Raw genomic sequence first — 15,728 nt, forward strand, 5'->3', positions numbered from 1 at the left:
CATACAATGAAATATTATTCAGCCATAAAAGGAATGGAATTTTGAGACATGGTGCAACATGGATGAAACTTGAAAACATGCCATGTGAAATGAGCCAGACATGAAAGGAACATTGTATGATTCCACTAACATGAGGTACTTAAAATAGACAAATTCAAAGAGACAGAAACTAGACTAGAGGTTACCAGGAGTTGAGGGTAAGGGGAAGGATTATTGCTTAATGGTTATAGAGTTTCTGTTTGGAAACAGGTAGTGATGATGGTTGTACAATATTGCGAAAGTATTTAGCACCACTAAATTGTACACTTAAAAATGGTTAGGATGGTAAATTTTATGTTATATATATTTTACTACAAAAACAGATTTAAACATAATTTTTTACCAAAATTATGGACTAGGTACATTTACAGAGATAGAGAAGCAGAAACTTACAGCTACTTAGAAAGTAATTTTAAAAAGCTAATTGGAGGGCCAGGTGCAGTGGCTCACACCTGTAATCCTAGCACTCTGGGAGGCCCAGGCGGGTGGATCGCTTGAGGTCAGGAGTTCGAGACCAGCCTGAGCAAGAGCGAGACCCCGTCTCTACTAAAAAAAATAGAAAGAAATTAGCTGGACAACTAAAAATATATATAGAAAAAATTAGCTGGGCATGGTGGCACATGCCTATAGTCCCAGCTACTCGGGAGGCTGAGGCAGGAGGATCACTTGAGCCCAGGAGTTTGAGGTTGCTGTGAGCTAGGCTGACACCATGGCATTCACTCTAGCCCGGGCAACAGAGCGAGACTCTGTCTCAAAAAAAAGAAAAAAAAAAAAATCTAATTGGAAAGAAGAGGTCAGGACTTGAGTAGCTGAAACCAAGAGGGATGAGTTGGAGAGAGCTTTAAGGAGAAGGCTATGGAATAAGAAGATAAAGAGTAGGCCGGGTGCGGTGGCTCACGCCTGTAATCCTAGCACTCTGGGAGGCCGAGGCGGGCAGATCATTTGAGCTCAGGAGTTCGAGACCAGCTTGAGCAAGAGCAAGACCCCATCTCTACCAAAAAAATAGAAAAAAATTAGCTGGATAACTAAAAATATATACATAGAAAAAATGAGCCAGGCATGGTGGCACATGCCTGTAGTCCCAGCTACTCGGGAGGCTGAGGCAGGAGGATCGCTTGAGCCCAGGAGTTTGAGGTTGCAGTGAGCTAGGCTGACACCACAGCACTCTAGCCGGGGCAACAGAGTGAGACTCTGTCTCAAAAAAAAAAAAAAAAAGAGCCTAATGGGTGCAAACTACTAGGTAGGGGTACGAATAAAAGTTTAAGCCTCTGCTTTCAGAGTATCTAGAAAAGGCACTATCCTGCATTGCTGATGCCAGACTCTACTTTCTTAAATGCCGCATTGATCATATCATTCAGTGTTGCTGAAAAGAAAAATACTGTAACTCCTGAGCATTTAGGCCTTTCCAAATTGGAATCCTAATATATTTTAAAATAATTTTAATTCTTTCTAGAGTAGATATTATATCCACACGACTCAAAATTCACATTGGTATATGGTGAAAAGTCTTCCTTCCCGCTGCTTTTTCCCAGTGCACCCTTCCAGAGGGTTTCCAAACATGGCTTTAAAAACTCCCCGCACCACTCACATAGTTTTCCCAGCAGATCATCCCAAGTGTCTAAGTACGCCTCTGCTGTTCTTCTTCCTGCCTGTAAAACCCTCCTGCTACTCCCTTATAAATATATTAAGTCCAGCAATAGCAAGGATTTCTCCAGGGTTGTGTTCATTGACTAAAGGGGAGAGAGGAAAGGAACTGGCTTCTATTAGTTTAGGCCCAGGAAGTCAGGAGGAGATACCAAAATGCTCCTGAAGATTTTTGCTGATAATGAAGCAGTGGATATAACCTCACTTTCACACTTATTTAAAAACAAAAACACTGAAAGTCCAATACTTTTTAAAAAGATGCTACACAACGATAAGCCTTTAAATCCCATTCTAACACCGTTAGGTGTCTGTCTAGGAGGATTAATTTCAATTTGACTTCTCTGACCAGATTTAGTGAATCCCATTTCCCTTGAGAGGAGCAGCTATCAAAATTATCTGATTGATAATAAGATTAGGGATACCCTGGCCCCCTGAGAAGGAGGATTACTATGTGCTAAAGAGCCATCCAGTAAAGATGAGGGAGTGGGCCCAGGTCCCTTCGGGAGCAGCTGTCCTTCCCAGCTGCCCCTCAGGTTACCCCTGCCCTAATGGCTAGCAAAGGTAGCAAGAAACTCTGATGTTGACATGTCTGTTGTTCACTCAGTGACAGCGTCCAGGGAGCCTGAGAAGGGCCACTTTTGTGGATGACATTCTTGTCCTGAAAACTGAGAAAGCACCAAATGGAGTGGAAATTATCTGTCACATGCAACTCACTAACTTGGAGGACCAATATGGATATATTTTGTGAAGATTACAACCTAATTCAAGGACTCCCTAAAATATCAATGTTTCTTTATATTTTTTATTTTACTGTATACTTTCATACTTCATTCCATAAAGGAGTTGAGGCGATTTATAAGATTTCTAACCTTATGCTAAGTAGAAATTCAAAAAACAAAGGGTGTAAAGCTAGGATGGCATGCGGATTTATAGGTCATAAAGAGTTTTTATATGGTTATTAAAACTGGACTGCAAATATTTTTTGGAGCTGCTTGATAGCCAAAGTAAAAAGAAACATCAAAAGTTAAAATTAGGCCGGGCGCGGTGGCTCACGCCTGTAATCCTAGCACTCTGGGAGGCCGAGGTGGGTGGATTGCTCAAGGTCAGGAGTTCGAGACCAGCCTGAGCGAGACCCCGTCTCTACTAAAAATAGAAACACATTATATGGACACCTAAAAATCTATATAGAAAAAATTAGCCGGGCATAGTGGCGCATGCCTGTAGTCCCAGCTACTCGGGAGGCTGAGGCAGTAGGATCGCTTGAGCCCAGGAGTTTGAGGTTGCTGTGAGCTAAGCTGACGCCACGGCACTCACTCTAGCCTGGGCAACAAAGTGAGACTCTGTCTCAACAAAAAAAAAAAAAAAAAAAAAAAAAGTTAAAATTTCACATTCTATTAAAACAAAAACAATTCAGTATTTTAGGAGAAAGAAAACGTTTTTGTCATTTAGGTCCATAAGACATTTGTGTGGGTTTTCCTGTGAGGGCATTGAGTGACACATGAACATCTCAAACAATATTCTCGATAAACACAGGAGAGGGTCTGTGTACAGTTTCTTCTACCATTCCTCTGTACAAACCAAAGGAATAACACTATAATGTAAATCAAAAAGATAATCGGAAGGATTAGAAGAGAAAATAGAAAACAGAATCAACCCAGAAGATCCAATGGTCAAATAATAAGAACTCCAGAAAGAAGAAACAGAAAATGGAGGAGAGGAAATTATTTACAAAGCAATTGAATTTGATAATTTCCAAAATTTTTGCCATGATGCACAGCACTTCTGTGAATACTTTTATATGGTGAAGAACACACGATCATTGTTTAGCCCATGCATTATTTCTTTCATTGTGTTGTTTGCTTTGCTTATGCATGCATTTACATATTTGTTTACATAATACCCATGAATAATGAACTCAGGAATCTGTCACCCAACTAGCCAGGGGCCAGTAACCATCAACAGGCCCCTGTTCTCAAGCCTCCCCCAACTAAAGGCAACTTCCACCCTGTCTTTATCTTTCCTTTGCTTTTTAAAAATAGCTTTATCGCATATTATGGGTACCTGAATAATACATTGTTTTATTTTACTTGATTTGGAATCTTATAAAAAGGGTATCAGTCTGTGTGGTCAAATAATAAATAAATAAAAAATGCTCTTTGGGCCTCTTTCCTCCCTTGGAGTTGCCTCACTTTCTGCTTTGCTAACAAACCGGATCATCCTGCTCTCCCCAGGATTCTAGGGGACTCTGAGATCTGGTATAGGAGATGGATTTGGGTCCCTAATCTGCTACCGACCTCCTTTCTGCCAATGGAGTTAGACAAATTTGAGAACAGCAAGGGAAGCAATCACTTGGTAGTACACAATTTTAACTCATCCTGAACTATTCACTGACACATTTACGGTACCACTGGTAAAAATGAAAAGTTCAAATATCCCTGCTGAGTCCAACGGTATTTTCCATCTTTTTCCTTTATTCTTTGTTTTTGGATGAAGAAACACCCTGCTCATTTAGCCTTGAATGGGACCCACTTGAAAACTGTAATCAGGACTCAGATTTCTGTTCTTATTTCTTATAAGGCACCATATGCGTGTCATCCTCTGAGCTGACTAGGATGTTGTTCTTCCAGAGCACCGTGTTCTCCACCTGACCACAGCTCCTGTTGACCGTAGCCTGATCAGGCAAGCTGTGTGTACACTTCTGGAGAAGGCCGACTGTTGTGAGAACTTTTGCCACAGAAACAAACAGGGCATTGGCTGTTTCTCATATGGCCGCCAGCAACTTTTCTCTTATAACCTCTGGAACACAATTGCATCAACTCAGACACGTGACTGGGAAGAAATATCAGCTCAAAGATGATCCGGTTAAGTGTGAGGAGTTATGTCCCAGCTTGGTGGATGGGAAAGTGCCAGAATGCTCCAGGCAGATCTGCCTTATCCCTATGCCCTAAAATATTCACAAGCTGACAAGTTGAGTTCTGATCCCACCTCATAAAGGTGGATTTGCCCCGACGAAAGCTGGAGCGATCCTCACCCCAGGTCATATGCCTTTTGGAGCACGTTCAGGGGCTTCTGTGTTTCTGGAGCTAATCTAAGGAATAAGTGTTGCTTCAGGACAGACCTAATTCACCTAGATTCATTTATTCATTCAGTAATAATGGCGAGAAGGTACTAGGCTAGAGATAATGTTTTAGTGTGTTTGTGCTGCTATAACCAAAATATCTGAAACTAAATAATTAATAAAGAACAGAAATTTATTTTCTCACAGTTCTGGATGCTGAGAAGTCCAAGATCAAGGTGCTGGCAAGTTTGGTGTCTGGCGAAGGCCTATTTTCACAGTTGGAGCCATCTAGGTGTTCTCACATGGCCAAAGGGAGAGAAGGACAAAAAGGGGACAAACACTGTGTCCTCATGGATGGAAGATCAAACTTGCCCCTCAAGCCCTCCTTCATAAGGCACTAATCCATTCATGCAGGTGGCGCCCTCATGGCCCAAACACCGCCCAAAGGCCCCACCTTTTAATACAGTTGCATTGGGGATTAAGTTCAATATGAGTTTTGGAAGGGACACAAACATTCACACCATACCAGGCACCATTCCAGACATAAAAAATAAGATCCAATTTCTTAAGAGCCCATGCAATGGGGTGAAGGTCTAAGAGGGGGAGGGAGAGACAACATACACACAGACGCTGATAATACCGTGTGATCGTGCTGTGACAAAAGTAAGCAAGGCTACCAAGAGAGCGCAGAGGAGGCATGCCTTACCCCTGAGGGCTGCTGGCGGGAGTGCTGTTCGTAAAGGCTTTTTTGGAGAGAAGGATGCTTGTGTCCGGTTTTAGTGTGAAAATGTTGGTTCTTATTGCTCTCATGGTGGAAGAATGACCAGACACACCAAAGCAAGGCAAACATGAGGTGAAATTTATTGAGGTGGAGCAACAAAGGATTACAATAGGATTACAGGGCAAGAGCAAGATATAGGTTTACAGAGCATGATACATACACCCCAGGTGACGACCTGACCCCTTGCTGCCACAGGAAAAGAGAGCAAAAGGAAGAGCTCAAAAAAAAGAGCTCGGGTATGATCTGCCTCTTGTTTTATAGTGCCGGGATTGGCATCTCCCTAGTGGCTCAGACGTCACTGTGGAACCACTTTGATTGGACAGTGGAGAGTCACATGACCTGAGTCTTACTACCCCTGCAGGTGGTTCTAGGTCAATTTCAAGACTCTATGGTACCTATGCAGCTTGGCCCATGCGCTAGAGAGTTCTCTGTATTCTTTTGCAGGTGGTGCTGAGTTATGATTGGCAGGTTCATAGGGTAGTCCCTCCTCCCCCATCCCTCGGAGACCCGGAATCCCTTGCTACCTACCTAACACTTGGGACTCAGTCTTGGGAAAAAAAAAAAGAATTAGCGAGACAAAGGAGAAGAGAGTTCCAGGCAGACTGGATGGGATCTACAAAGGTGCATAGGAGGAGAGAGCATCGCGGAGGGCGCTGTCTGGAGCGTGTGCTAAGAGATCAGGTTGAAGATGGCAACAGGGCGCAGTTATGAAGGGCCTCGAACATTGTGCTAAGTGCTGGCAGTTTGTCCTCTGAAGAAAGGGGATCGTTTCAAGGAGAACCATCTTGTCAGTGGAGAGATCTTAAACGTGTGTTTAAGAGAATACATAGAACTGGGAGGAAAGATCTCTGAGAGTGAGTGGGAGGTTAAGAACTGGAGAGGCCTTCTAGCATGACGAGGAGTTATATTCAGCAGAGCTGGGCGGGTGACCATGTGTGCAGGAGAGAGCAAGTGTCTGGCATGGGTGACTGAGGACAATGCCGTTGGCAAACGGGAAAGGCGAGAGGAGGAACGGGGTTTTTCAGCAGAGGAGCTGACGAGTTCTTTGAACACACTGACTGGGGGAACCTGTGGGACATGCAAGAGGAGGTGCTCTGGGAGAGGGGCTGTACACGGGAACAGTCCTCAGTGCAAAGACGGTCGTCACAGCCAAGGGAGAGCAGAGATTGCTCAGGAGTGTACGGGAGTGAGGAAAGAAGAGGCTCGGGGATGCCGGGGCTGCCTCTCCTAAGAGTTGGCTGAGGGTGAAACCCAGGGGAGAGGGGCGCTGCGACAGTCAAGGAGATGAAGTGGCGGTGGTGGTAGGTGCAATGGTGGCAGAAAAGGTTTTCTGAGAATGAATCTACAAAGGGAAACGCAGGTCCTGGAAATCTCCCTGGCCCTCTGAGCTGATCTTCCTGCCGCAGCCTCTGGGTCCTCCTTCCTGAGCCCTGCTCCGCCCCTCCAGGAGCCAGACCTACACAAGATTTCTAACCCAGGCATTCAGGACTTTGCTAGAAGCCACTGAGGCAAACAGTTGCTGGAAGTGTTGTGTCTATTTAGATTGTTAGAGTGCCCATTAGCCCAGGTTATTATTTTTTTTTTCCTTCTTGTGCATCCTTTTCCCACATTTATAAAAAGCAAACAAAAAGAACGTTTTTCTCACACAATTCTCTTACTTTTAGCTGTTTTTCTGCTTTTAAACAAAATCCATGTTGTTAGCAGAACCCCTTCCTCCACCTTTATTTATTTATTTTTTCCCCAGTCCCACGTTTTATGTACCTCCACCTTTTTAAAATGTAAAATATGCTTTCTCCTGCAATGGCAAGTAAAGGTTTAATTGATTCATTTATTTAATCAGCAAACATTTGCTGAATGCCTGCTTTGAGCCAGGCGGGCCCTGTAATCGGGCTGAGTCTGCCAGGAGACCGTGGGGAACCGCCTGGGGGGAATGTTGGGAAGATCGGAGGAGCAACCTCCACTCCTCTCCCACCGCCTTCTTATCTTGTCCTCTGCAGTTTTCAGGGGTGGAGGACCCACACAGCATGGAGGCCTGCAGCAGATGAGGTGGCAGCAGTTCCTAATCCTTTTTGGGTCCAAAGGAGGTTATGCCCTTGAAGGGGAACTTTGAAAGGGAGCAGATCCATAATGTAAACATCCCCTTCAACCGTGCCAATCACTCTCTCTCCTTAAGCACACATGTAGCTTCATTCAAAACAGTAAGGCAGGTTGGGCTGGTGCGGTGGCTCAGGCCTGTAATCCTAGCACTCTGGGAGGCCAGGGCGGGAGGATTGTTTGAGCTCACCAGTTCGAGACCAGCCTGAGCAAGAGCGAGACCCCCGTCTCTACTAAAAACAGAAAGAAATTATATGGACAGCTAAAAATATATATAGAAAAATTAGCCAGGCATGGTGGCACATGCCTGTAGTCCCAGCTACTTGGGAGGCTGAGGCAGGAGGATTGCTTGAGCCCAGGAGTTTGAGGTTGCTGTGAGCTAGGCTGATGCCACGGCACTCTAGCCCAGGCAACAGAGCGAGACTCTGTCTCAAAATAAATAAATAAATAGTAAGGCAGCAACCCAAGTTGCTGGAAGAAGGGAAAAATACGACAGCCAGAGTATGGTAACTCTGCCAGTGACTGCTGTGCATCTCCTGTGAGTCACTGTCTTTAGTAAATGCAAGCAGGACTCAGAGATGGGTGGAGGCTACCCAGGCGGGGCTGGGTATGTCCTGGGGAAAAGAGATAGCAGAGCCTTCTCATCTCCCTCCCCATCGGATGTCCAGCGAAGACATCCGTACAAATAACATTTCCACAATGCATTTTAGTTTACCAAGCACTTTTCCCCTCAGGTACCACTGAATGTTATAGAATAAGAGGTAAACATTTGGGTAAATGTAGATATTTCTTCTAAGTACTAAGGAGCTGTTTGGAGTCATATGGAAAATGAGACTTGAAATAGTTGAAAAAAGAAGATTTTATTTGTAATACGATGTAACTATTTCCAAAATACATTAATGAATTAAACAAGTTTACAGAATAACATACAGTAGGATGTCATTTATGTTAGGGGAAAAAAAGGAGGGGGAATGATAATAGCTAATACTTTAGGGTGCTTGTCATGTGCCAGACAGTGTTCTAAGTGCTCTGCATGGATGAACTCATTTGATCCTCAAAACAACCCTGTGAGTCTGGTACTATTATCTCCACTTCACAGATTCAAGAACTAGGGCACCGAGAGGTTGAGTGTCTTGCACAAAGTCACACAGCTAATAATAAGTGGTGGAGCAAAGATTTAAACCCAGGCAGTTTCTCTACAGATTCTGGACCTTAAGCTCTGCAATATTTCCACAGGTAGAGCTATAGGAATATAAATGCTTAGAAGAAAAGCCATATCCCAAAATGTTAGGCAAATGTGACACCGCTAGTATTCAAATGACTATTCAGCTTTTGCACTGATAAATGCTTACAATCTCTCCTCTCCTCCCCAAAGCAATTAACCTGAGACCAGTTAGTGATGAAGTCTATGTAGTTTTCTGTGACGCTACCTTTCCAAGTTGGGATATGAGGAATAACTATATTTGGAGAGGGTTCAACACATGTGACCCTGACTTTCAAATTCAAGTTGTTTTTTCTTTTCCTCAATCAGGTTATTAAGTGAAAAAATAGCAGGGGAAGTTAAATGTCAAACAATTGTTGTTGAGATGAAATCTCTCATGTTCTTAAATATTTAAAAGTAAAATTAAATTCTGTCTTTTATTTCGTATAACCTTTTAAAATATTATAATAATAGCTATATTCTGCTTTTCTATATTTTTGTAGTCTACTTTGGGTGCTAAATTCCTATAGAATAAAACATATGGATTAGAGACTAACCTGAAATTTTCTCTGAAATATAAATTACTAATCCCTTTTTTACTTGTCAGCTGTGTTTATTATGTTTATCCAATATTCCAGATTTCAGGAATTCATACATTTATTAACAAATGTCAGATAAATTTTTTTCTGTATATGATTTGTAATATTTATAATTTGTGCTTGTTTTTAAAATTTAATAATTCAAAGTTTCATATATACACACGTCACTATTACACACACGCATATATACACACATAGTTTTGCTTCTGTATAGGGAAAGGATTAAAAGAAATGAACAATAATAATGAAATATTTGGTATGGGATGGAATGATCCACCTATTATTAATAAAATGCAATTCAAATTCATGTTAAAAGATCCAAATGGAAAAAAAAAAAAAGAAACAAAAGATCAGAAAGATACACACTAAACTGAAACTTGTAGTCACCTTTGGAGAGGAACTAGGAAAGGGCAGTGTTATTCAAACATTCCATTAGCTATAATGCTTGAGGTTTTTTGTCCACCCTGCCCTACCTTCCCCCACCAGGAGAATTGTTTTATATTACTTCTGTAGATAAATATATTTATAAATATTTTTTTTTTGAGACAGAGTCTTGCTCTGTCGCCTGGGCTAGAGTGCCATGGTGTCAGCCTAGCTCACAGCAACCTCAAACTGCTGGGCTCAAGTGATCCTCCTGCCTCAGCCTCCCCAGTACCTGGGACTACAGGCATGCGCCACCGTGCCCAGCTAATTTTTTCTATTTTTAATAGAGATGCGGTCTTGCTCTTTGCTCAGGCTGGTCTTGAACTCCTGCGCTCAAGCAATCCTCTCGGCTCGGCCTCCCATAGTGCTAGGATTATAGACGTGAGCCACTGCACCCGGCCATATTTATAAATAATTTTTAAAATATTCTAAAAAAATCGATCATAAGGTCAATGTGATTCTAAATAAAATTACTAGATTATATTCTTCAGCTTATATATCACATTGACTTTAGTGTTGTTGAGATCAGAGGAGTTAATTATTTCATCTTACCTCTTGGTCAGGCTCATGACATCTGATGAGATCTTGTTTCAGAGATTCAATGAAAAGTTATTTCAGATTTTATGTGGAACAATGGGAGGCATATTGGTAAACCTATTATATTTCCGGGCTGAAAAGTCTTTCCTAGATCAGAAATTGAAGCCCAGGTGGCCATATCAGATCAAGTATTAAGTATTGAATTAGGTCAAGAAGGGATTTGTTATTTAATTACAAAAATGAAGTAAAACTTTTAAAATCTCATAGTGTACTAATAATTAGGAAATAGTGTATTCTATTTTGTTTTATTTTCCAGACAGTCTCACTTTGTTGCCTGGGCTAGAGTGAGTGCCGTGGTATCAGCCTAGCTCACAACAACCTCAAACTCCTGACCTCAAGCGATCCTCCCTCCTCGGCCTCCCAGAGTGCTGGGATTACAGGCATGAGCCACCATGCCTGGCCGAAATAGTGTATTCTGGAGAAAAAAAAAATAGATTATCGATAGCTATCTAAATCTGTGTGTCTATATATAAACATAGAGAGAGAGAGTGATAAAGAGATGGAATGGAGAGAATGAGATACATTTTTATTTTAAGGAATTGGCTCACACAACTGTCAAGTCTGAAATCTGTAGAGCTGGCTGGCTGGAAATTCAGGTTACAGTTGATGTTGCAGTCTTGAGTCCAAAATCTGCAGGGCAGGCCAACATGCTGCAAACGCAGGCAGGGTTTCTATATTCAAGTCTTGAAGCAGAACTGCTTCTTTTTCAGGAAACCTGTCTTTGTTTTTAAGGTCTTCAACTGATCGGACCAGGCCCACCCACATCATGGAGGGTGATCTGTTTTACATAAAGCCAATTGATTGTAAATGTTAATCACATCTACAAGTACTTTCACGCAACATCTAAGTGTTTGGCCAATCAACTGGGCACTATAGACTAGTCAAGTAGACATGTAAAAATAATTATCATGAACACATTCCAATTTGAACTAAATTCTGTCTGCTCAAGAATATGTTAGAGATATGTGTCTAGTGATTTTTTAATTTAGGATGACTGAAGTTTTAATTTGCTTTAAGAGACTCAGTTGATCAGTCATTTGAGGAAAAAAATCTTTGAACAGTACATTCGCAATGTATTTAGCCAATCTAATCACTAGTTTTGCTTTACACAAGTTGGGTTGTGAAGTGATTCTGAATTATTCCACGGTGATTGAAAGAAAGTCAACTAAAATAATGCAAACAAATCCATGAAGCTAAACAGGAAACACAATGATGAACTCATTCTCATCATCTGGCATTTTCAATTTCGCTTCTAATTTAAAAATAGTTAACATGCACACTATTAGTCTATAGTGAAGATGGTCAGTAATTAGGTGTTTTCACAATATAATCTCTCACTTCTGTCTCCATCTCATCTATAGCTTAATCAAGTTTTGCAAATGATTTCAGGAGAACTGTCACCTAATGAGTCCAGATTCCAAATACAATGAGTAGGGCATGTGAGAATATTAATAAATGTGGAAACTATGACTCCTGGCATGATTGCTGAACTTTAATGTTGCAACGTGCTCTAGGTTACTAAATATAAATGCATCAACACTTTGTTACTGACAAACTATGGGAAAGCTAGTGAACATTTTTCAGATTTAGGACTGTCATTTTAATTAATAAAGGGTTATTCAGATTATTTTAAATAAAAAGAAAACTATATGCTACCTGAAGATACTTAGTCTTTTTCTACACATGGGGAAAATTAGGCTCAGTGAAGTTAAGAAACTTGCTTGAGGTCACCAGAAAGCTGCACACCCATGGGAGGGCCTAAGCTCTTCCCACTAGTTTCTATAACACAGAAAGAATTAAAATGCTTGTTCTTGCATTTCTTAGTAAGAAAGGTGACTTACTCTTATCTTTTGTTTTACTTTCTTAAGGGTTAGCACTATTTTAAGGGCAAAAGGTCTTTCTTTCCCCACTAATAAGACATTCCTTCCCAGGAAAGTGCATCAGGTTGGGCATTTTCATTATACTTTTGTTACACTGCAGTTTGTCTTTAGGAAGATCAATTTTAAATCTGCTTCTCATCTTAACTTGTCTTCTTCTAAATTACCACTGGAATAGACTAGGAACCACATGCAGTGCCTCTGTGATGGGGGTGGTTGGCTGGAGGCCAGGGACATAGTGGGAGGGAGGAAAGGTTTCCCCGGGTGGGATTTCAAAGAGGTTGATGTGTGCTTTTAGTTTTAAGAAAAACAATTGGGAGTCCTCGCCTTCCCTCCTGTGATGACACCTGAAAGCTTCAGTGGCTGCAGAACAATTTTGATCACATAGGCACATAGGTCAGGGTTGCACTGTGGTGTTTCTACGTTCATCTTGTTGTCAGGAAAACAAATCTCTATTTTGCAGTCATAGAGCCATGCTAGATATTTATAAAATTGCATGGTTCTGCCCCTGAATTGTACTCACAAACAGAAAGGGTGCTAGAGATCTAGCCCTGTGGTTTTCTAATATATATATATATATATATATATATATGTATATATATATATATTTTTTTGGTAGCACAAAAACTCTTCAAATTCTTAATTGCAAAACCAATAAACAAAACCAAGAAAAGAGGTGCTGCTCTAATGCAGTTCCTGGGCTCTCTACTCAGGCCTTCATGTTTCCTTAGAGCCCCAGTTTAAGAACTTGTTATTGGTCTACCCTCTCACTTTACAAATTCATTTAATCAAAATATATTGAGTAAATACTATGTGGCTAGCAATATACTAAGTTTTGGAAAAACACTGGGCCTAAAATAGAAGTATAAATCTGGTCCCTAGCTTATCAGGGGAGATGGATAATTACAATATTACATAGTAAGTTCTATGATACAAATGTACCCGTGATATGGAGGTATGGATTGAGGGCTCCCTAACTCAGTCTAGGGGCACTGAGTCTAAGCCTGAGTCTCTAAGACTGAGCAGGTTAGCAAGGAGGCCAGTTAGCTTGGGAAGGTGTGGGGACGAGTATAATCCAGACTGAAGAATGGAGTGGGTAAGTAGCTAGTGGTATATTCTCGAAGCTACTCCAGAATAAGCTGGAAGTAGTTTTATGTAGCAGACAGTGAAGTGGGAATTAGTGAAGAGGAGGGCATAGAAGGCTCTAAGCCTTGCCTTGATCCTTTAGAAGACAGGGAGCCACTGAAGGCCTTTAACAGGGAAGCAACAAAGTCAAATTTGAATTTTAGGTTGTCAACAGGGATCATGAATTTGACAAGAACAAGAAGACAGGTAGGAAGGCCAATCAGGAGAGTATAGCAGCTCTCTAACACAGAATAGAATAGCAGGAGCAAATCTGTAGGGAAAATGATGCATTCATTTTGAGGTTCCAGAACAGTCTGGTAGAGATATCCAGTAAGACTGGATGGATTATTTTGAATCTGAAGACTTGAGCAAAAGAATACCATATACATAGAAAGGGACTGTAGAGAAATGGATTTCGGGAAAGGTTAACTGCTTTACTGATTTGGTCAATTCTTATTTTCTTAATACTTTTCTGTACAATGTGTGTGTGTATATGTATATATATCTCCTTTACAACCAGGCAAAAGCACAATTACTTCAGATTTATCTTCTAAACTTTGTTTTCCTTCAATTTTCTTTTTTAACCAAATTGGACCATACCATATATAGAATACCCTATATTTTTACTAAAAATTTCATTTGGGAACAATACTATGCAGCCATTAAAACCGTGTTTTCAAAAGAATATTTAAAGGCATATACAAATATTTATCAGTCTTCTTACATTACACTTCATGATGTGGCTTAGTTGGATCCTACCTACAGTAAGCTAGAAAAACCTCTTGAAAATAAACTGGTGTTCACAGTGTGTCAAGTACTCTCTTGAAAAGAGTAATCACAGGCAACCCAGATGTTCTCTTGATCACTAGAGGTGGTAGAACAAAATGCAAAGCTGATACTTAGCCCAGGGTCTCCTCAAAGGGACTCAGGCTTGTGGCGAGGAGGTACAGGCTTTTCTGACATTGCCTGGGAATACTTTTTGCCTAAAAACAGTAAAGTTGGGTGGTCTTTATTTGAACTTTCTGGCCATAGCCAAATAGATCACAATCTGTGATTAACAGCTCTACCAAACTGACAGCTGACGTTAATGGAACTTATGTATTCAAAAGCTATAGTTAAGCATTTGCTTTTACTGGGGGGAGGAATAGAACAATTCATTCATATCATCGCCATAATATTCCATGACTCTTATTTTCAGTACACTCAAAGCAACTTATAAATTCTTTACTATAGTATTGCTAGCTTATTCTGAGCCATAAAAGCTCTATAGTTACACACTGTGTTAACAAGTCAATAGCACATATTACTAGCAACTTGCTACACTTCTCAGTTACCAATAGAGGTAAGTAGGACACTTGGAGGTGAGTTTAATTCATTATCAGGTTTTTCAGTGAACAAAATTTCTTCATAGTATGCTAATTCAACACACTCACTTTAGCTTTCTAGATTGTGGGTAGAGGTAGGTGTAGTGTTGGATTCTGCAGATCTCAGAAAGGCAGGTAGAATTACGGTCAGGGAAACATAAGCAGCTTAACCACAAGTCAAGGTTTTAAAAATCCGATCTGTATCTGAATGGGTTCATTCCCTAATGCAGAGAAAACTGGCTAGAACACACAGTATAGATTTTATTTGGGAAACATGTCAACTTGGAGATGGTATCCAAAGATACAAACCTAAAGAACATTAAAATTTGCTATTTTCTAAAGCCACATATTAGATTTTTTACGTGAAATCTCCTGATTTTTAACTCAGAAACTGTAAGAAAGTTTATGGCATGATACAAAACCAAATGCAGGAATCAGACCCAAATTACTTAAGTATGACAATATAACTTGTGTTCCTGGTCATAAGAATTACTTCAGGCACTCCTCACAAATAAAGATTCAGACCCATTCTCTTTAGATTTTGGCTAAGTAGGTGGTAAGTTTGGATTGGGGGCCAAGAATCTGTATTTTAAGCACTTAAAGTGATTCTAATGATCAGGCAAGTTGGGGAAATAGGGTTAAGGGGAAACAACAGGAACAATACCACTGTGGCTCTGGGAGAAACATTCAACTGAAATTGAGGAATTATCTATAGAACACTGTTTATTTCAAGTCCAGACACAAAATTACTCATTTTTCTTAACAGACTGCATAATCTTTACTGCATGAATATTTAGGGTTTCTCTATTCACAAGTGCAGATTTTTTATTGAACTTTAGGCTTGAATGATTCATCTCTGTGTGTGTGTGTGTATATATATTATATATATATATATCAGTTTACTACAGAGGACATATACTCTAACA

This window comes from Eulemur rufifrons, chromosome 18 (genome assembly GCF_041146395.1).
Source record: "Eulemur rufifrons isolate Redbay chromosome 18, OSU_ERuf_1, whole genome shotgun sequence".
NCBI classification, from domain to species: domain Eukaryota; kingdom Metazoa; phylum Chordata; class Mammalia; order Primates; family Lemuridae; genus Eulemur; species Eulemur rufifrons.